The following is a 6,828-nucleotide window of genomic DNA, read 5'->3' as shown; positions in this document are numbered from 1 at the left end:
GCAGACAGTATTTGTTACTATTCAAAAGCAAAATGAACAATTGGTACATATATGCAGCATCAATACAGCTGTACAAATTAAATCTGAGCAACAGTTCTCTTTTTGGGACAGGACCCACATTAATTGTCTTTAAATAAAAAAAAAAAGCAGTCCATTTATTCCACCTTCTTCTTCTTCATTTTTTTTTTAAATTTTTTTATTTTATTTATTAACACTGTTTATTTATAGCTGGGGTGTCAAACTCATTTTCCTTCAGGGGCCACATTCAGCCCAATTTTATCTCCAGTGGGCCAGACCAATAAAATAATAGCATAATAACCTATAAATAATGACAACTCTAAATTTTTTAGTCCAAAAAATAACATTAAATAATTAAACTATTTATCTCCAAAACAATAAAGATGTGAATAACTGGGAAAAAAAACTGAAATTTCTGAAGAAAAATAAGTACAATTTTAGCAATATTATGCCTCAACTTATCATTTCTGCATGTGCATTACAGATCAGATCTACCAAGACACAAAACAGGCAGATTATTGTTAAAATTGTATTTTTCTTTAGATATTTCAGGTTGTTCATATTTGTTCAGGTTATTGACATTTTATTATTAAAGGATATCAGAATTTAATGTTCTTTGCAATAAATCAAAGAGAAAAAAAATGTGATGCCATTATTTACAGGCATAATATCATATTATTTTTCTCACATTAAACCAAGAAGAAAATTTGGAGTCATTATTTCTAGGTTATTATGCTATTAATTTTGAGTTTGATGCCCTTGACTGTTAATATCTTCAGGGTAATTTTTGCATTTGGCACTTTCATCTCCCTGGCCAGATTGGAACCTTCGGCGGGCCAGTTTTGGCCCCCAAGCCACATGTTTGACACCTGTGATTTATAGCATAGGCTACTCCATCTGCAGAGAAAGAGAAAGTTACTTTGGAAATGTCACAGATTATAGAATGAGCTCTTAAAATAACCGTTTTCATTTGGTCTATCTTATGTCTGCTTTTAAGTCATACAATAGATTTAAATCTATTATATATATATATATATATATATATATATATATATATATATATATATATATATATATATATATATATATACATATTTATATATATTTCATTTGTTTCATATGAGACAAATTTGTCTCATATGAAACAAATGAAAAGTGGCACACATCATGATCTGTCTGAAGACAAAGAATTTTAGAGTGAATATATTGTGAAAAAACAGATTTTGATTGTGCCATACCTTTATAAAATGGGTATGGGGGCTCAGAAACAAAAAAATTAAACTAGTGAAATGTTGACTTTATAGTAAAACAGTCAAAGCCTCTTTTCAGATAACCAAGACATTTGGATTTATTAGTTTATGTGACGTTACAGTTCTACCGTTTCAGCCAGTCCTCCAGAACCACCAGGACCACCAGAACCACCAAAACTGCCAGAACCACCAAGACCACCAGAACCACCAGGACCAACAAAACCACCAGGACCAACAAAACCACCAAGACCACCAGAACCACCAAAACCACCAGGACCAATAGGGCAGAACCACCAAGACCACCAGATCCACCAGGACTACCAAAACCACCAGGACCACCAGAACCACCAAAACCACCAAAACCACCAGAACCACCAAGACCACCAGAACCACCAGAACTGCCAGGACCACCAGAAGCACCAGAGCCACCAAAACCACCAGAATCACCAAGACCGCCAGAACCACCAGAACTACCAGAACCACTGAGACCACCAGAACCACTAGGACCACCAGAACCACCAAGACCACCAGAACCACTAGGACCACCAGAACCACCAAGACCACCAAAATCACAGGACCAATAGGACAGAACCCCCAGGACCCCCAGAACCCCCCAGACCCTTCCATGCACTCCAGCAGGGTCCTCCATGTTGGGGTCCCTGTGGGCAGCCGCAGCTCAGTTCAGTTGAAAGTGTTGAATCCAGTGTTAGTGTAAATGTCCACAGTATTAGTATCAGTAAAACAGTTAAACCATTTGAATGGATTAGAATAAACAGCATTTACATCTGAAATAACATAATCTAATGACATCTGAAACGGTTCCAAACAGGGTTCTTTCCTTCTGGAACAAAAGTAATAAAACTATGTTCTACTGGAGGATCAGCAGGTGTGATGATGATGGCTGCAGGATATTGAAAAAAATGTCTTAAATGATAACTGAATGCATTTTATATAATGCATTTTTATTATGTCAAACACACAACTACAAGTTTAAAGTATGTGTTATATTAAATAAAATAATCTAACGTAATCAAATGTGTTTTAAATATATGTTCTTGATCCTGACCACCAGTGGGAGGTAGGGGTGTAAGAAAACATCGCTTCCACAATATATCGCAATACTTTATTTCACAATACTGTATCGATATTAAAAAGTACTGTATCGATATTTTAGGTATTTATTCAAAAGGAGATATGGCAGAGGTTCATGTTTTTTGTTTTTTATTTGCTCTTTATTTCTATATTCACATGGGTGTTTTGTTTGTATAATAAAAAAAAATAGTATTGTGATATTGCAGGTCATGCATATAATTTTTTTTAAACTGATAACACTGTTTTGTTAAATAATGGTTATTTCAATCATCCTAAAAGCACTTTGTACTGTCTGAGAGGCAGATGTTAGTTCCTTGCATTAAAATAATGTTCTGATGTTGGATGATTCAGGGACTGAACACTATACATTCTATTCACAACTAATAGAATATGAACATTTGAGCAAGATCTGAAACTGTAATATCTGTAAAACATAATTTTATTTTTTTTATTTGTGTGTTTTGTGCTTGTAATTTCATTTTTATTTATCTGTAAAAAAAAAAAATGTTAGTTTTTACAGAGGAAAGTTTTTGTGATATACTATTAAATCGTGTTCTGAACAAATAAAAATATGTTCAGTATTTGTGCATATTTCTGGTATAATTCAATTTTTCCAGGAAATAATCTCTTAACATCCCTTAACAGTATCGTGATATATCGCGATATTTTGTATCGTGGTCCTAGTATTGTGATTTGTATTGTATCGCCCCATTCTTGCCAATTCACAGCCCTACTGGGAGGTGTTTGAGGAGGTCCAAATGTGGTTTAGTCGGGTCATTATGTTATGGTGTCATCATTCCAACAGATGGTGCTGTTGGTGAACAGTTTAAATTCTTCCATTCCTGTGTGTTCTGCAGTCGGACTAAAGGACATACTAGTCCAAAATTAAACCACAGCTGAAGTCCATTATTTAAAGGCAAAGCCCGACATCACAACTCATTTACTCCCACAACTAAAAAGCACCTGCTCACTGTTTGGGTGGAAAACCAAAGTATTACATTGTTTGTTTCTGTAAATTCAGTCTGCACACCAAATGTGAGTGGGGTCAGAAACTATGACACGACCACTAGATGCATCTGTGCACACACCTGTTACCACTGTTCAAGAAAAATAATGGAATCAACAGGATTCAAAGACACCAACAGGTTAGTGTTTGGATCCTTCAGTGGATCAGTGGTTGTTAGTTGGTGGGCAAGCATACTGGTCAGTTCATCTGTGTGTCTGTGTGTCCATCTGTGCTCTAGCGGTCTCATTTCTATTATTATTGATACCAAACCATGTCCTATTGATTGTCCATATTCTCTCGTCGACCTGATAATTTTTTTTTTTCAATATTAGGCCAAAGTTCAACAAATGGATTAGGGATATAATGATTATTGGTATAAAGATAAACTACGGTAAAATTCCCGATGGTTAGTATTACCGTTTAAATTCTAATTATCATGATAACCGTGTTTGATTACCGCACTTTGAAACTGCTCATTTCCTAGAGAAGCAGCAGCACTCCAGGTGCTATCTATCTATCTATCTATCTATCTATCTATCTATCTATCTATCTATCTATCTATCTATCTATCTATCTATCTATCTATCTATCTATCTATCTATCTATCTATCTATCTATCTATCTATCGATGAAAAAGAAACTAAAACAACTCAAACTTGATATGGAAAATGGTCAAACAGTGGCCATAAGGTGACATCTTTAATGCACATTTGTGTGTTTGATTGTTTACATGTTTATATTTTAATGTTTCTGCCAACAGAAAGTACACTGCAGCTATTATTTAATTTTATTTATTTATTTATTTTCAAAATACAACTTAGTTAAATTATTTCAGTGTGCGTATAAAGTACTTTTTACACAGTAACCATGATATGAAATTTTCATATTGTTACATCCCGAAAATGGATATTTCACCATAACCTCTGTCATAATCACCATATTGACTTCAAACGGTCACAGTTTGTTTCTCTGCTATTTCCTCTCTGACCCTGTCACCTCATTACAGTCATTGTTTTCACCTGGGACTCTCTGCTGCATAGCTATGATAAGATATTTAATATATCATCTGACATTTAAAGAAATTTTAGATGAGAAATTATTTATGTATGTATTTCTTTTCTATTATTTTTTTTTGTATATCCATCCATCCATCCATTTTCTACCGCTTATCCAGGGCTGGGTTGCGGGGGCAGCAGTCTAAGAAGGGATGCCCAGACCTCCCTCTCCCCAGACTCCTCCTCTAACTCTTCTGGGGAGACCCAGATGCGTTCCCAGGTCAGCTGAGAGACATAGAGCCGGATTTACGAAGATTACAAATAACGGGCGCACATGTGCTTACTTGCGCTAAAAAATGCACGTGCTATTGAGTTGCGTGTCAGGGGTGATCAACTAAGACTGCCTGCACAAATGACAACAGACGCAAAGTCTTGGAGACCGCCCTATGTAAATGAGGATTTTGCGTGCGCTACTGGTTGTCTTCATGGAGACAGTGTGCTGTATATACAGATCTGGGATACGCCAGCACTAATGAATATGAAGTTGTTCTTTTTCCACACAGAAGGGTGAATAGATATTTCTCTGTTGTTGTTTATCAGTGGTGAAGTGTATTATTAGTGAAATAAATACATTCTCTCTGTATGTCACTCTGTATGGTGAATGCATAATGAATGAAAACTTTTAAGTCCGTGGGCATGATAAAAAAAAAAAAAAAAATCTGCTTATGTAGCCGGTTCAGGAGTCCAGTCACAACACCGTAGACAGCGCTGTTTGTGTGTGTGTGTGTGTGTGTGTGTGTGTGTGTGTGTGTGTCGTGTAGCGCTAGAATCCGTCCTGTTTGATCTCTCTTGCACACATGAGAGAGAGAGAGAGAGAGAGAGAGAGAGAGAGAGAGAGAGAGAGAGAGAGACATCGCTCAGGAGTTGGTCCTGGTTTAATGGTGATGTGCCACTGGTGGAACCAGGCATGGGGTACAGGTCCATAAAGTGGGTCCAAATGTCTCAAATTATTATTATTTTTCTTCCGTCAAAAATGTTGATGTGATCAGATCAGATTGGTTCTCTGTGTTCCCTTTGGTTGTGCCTATGTGTCTCCTCGCTGTAACACCTGCAGCCAGTTTTGCATGAAGCTGTGCCAGTTAAAACCTGCTTTTCAGACTCGCTAAATATAGACGCAAAATCGGCAACCACAATCAGTTTCAGGTTTGGTAAATCACATTGCACGCACTAAACAAATATTTGCATCTACTCCTTCCAATAATTTTGCACATTCCGGCAGAAACGCCCATATTGCATATTCATCAGGGCAAACACGCTAAATGGGTTGGGCGAGCTATTTTGCCCATTTGAGAGCTGCAAACCTCAGTGCGCCCTGTTAGTAGATAAGCTTCAACATGTTTTTGCGTGCGCAGTCAAGTTTGCAAACGTTTTTACACGCGCAAACCTTTAGTAAATCAGGCCCATAGTCTCTCCAGTGTGTCCTAGGTTTTCCCTGAGGTGTCCTCCTGGAGGGACATGCCTGGAACACCTCCCCAGGGAGGCGTCCAGGAGGCATCCGAAACAGATGCCTGATCCACCTCAGCTGACCCTTATGGAACTGGAGGAGCAGCAGTTGTACTCTAAGCTCCTCCTCCTAACTATAAGGGTGCGCCCAGACACCCTACGGAGGAAACTCATTCATGTTTTTTGCATATGAATTATTGAAAATGTATTTTGTACATATACTGATTCTATGATTGTATTTTATTTTTGTATCTGTATTATATCTCATGTATCATGTGTATTGTGTTATATGTTTAGTGTTTGACAGTATTTGTAAATTGATATTTAAATAAAGTTAAAAAAAAGACTTTCTGCTGCTGTCCTCTGCCTCACTGTGTCACACCTTTTCAGCCAATCCCGTTCCACCTGTCTGCTCCCTCCTTCAGCCACACCCACCTCATCAGCCACACCCACCTCATCAGCCTGATGAGACTGATTAACTGATTGGTTGTTTGTTCATTTCTTTGTTGGTTGACTGATTGGTTGTTTGTTTATTTCTTTGTATGTTGATTGATTAACTGATTGGTTGTTTGTTCATTTCTTTGTTGGTTGACTGATTAGCCGATTTGTTAGTTGGTTGATTGGCTGATTGGTTGTTTGTTCATTTCTTTGTTGGTTAATTGATTAACTGATTGGTTGTTTGTTCATTTCTTTGTTGGTTGACTGATTAGCCGATTTGTTAGTTGATTGATTAGCTGATTGGTTGTTTGTTCATTTCTTTGTTGGTTGATTGATTGGCCTTGATTACCCGTACATACCTTAACTGTAAATGTACAGTACATACTACTGCATGTTAACTTATTTTACAGTTTTGTTTTGCCTTGTTCTTTATTGCACAGCATTTTATGTTCTTTATTCTACTTCTTACTTGCTTTTGTCAGACATAAACTTCCTAACATTCGCCTGATGTCTCAGTTTTTTAGGA

Source organism: Sphaeramia orbicularis, chromosome 19 (assembly GCF_902148855.1).
Source record: "Sphaeramia orbicularis chromosome 19, fSphaOr1.1, whole genome shotgun sequence".
NCBI classification, from domain to species: Eukaryota; Metazoa; Chordata; class Actinopteri; order Kurtiformes; family Apogonidae; genus Sphaeramia; species Sphaeramia orbicularis.
Note: the sequence above shows the minus strand (reverse complement) of the source record.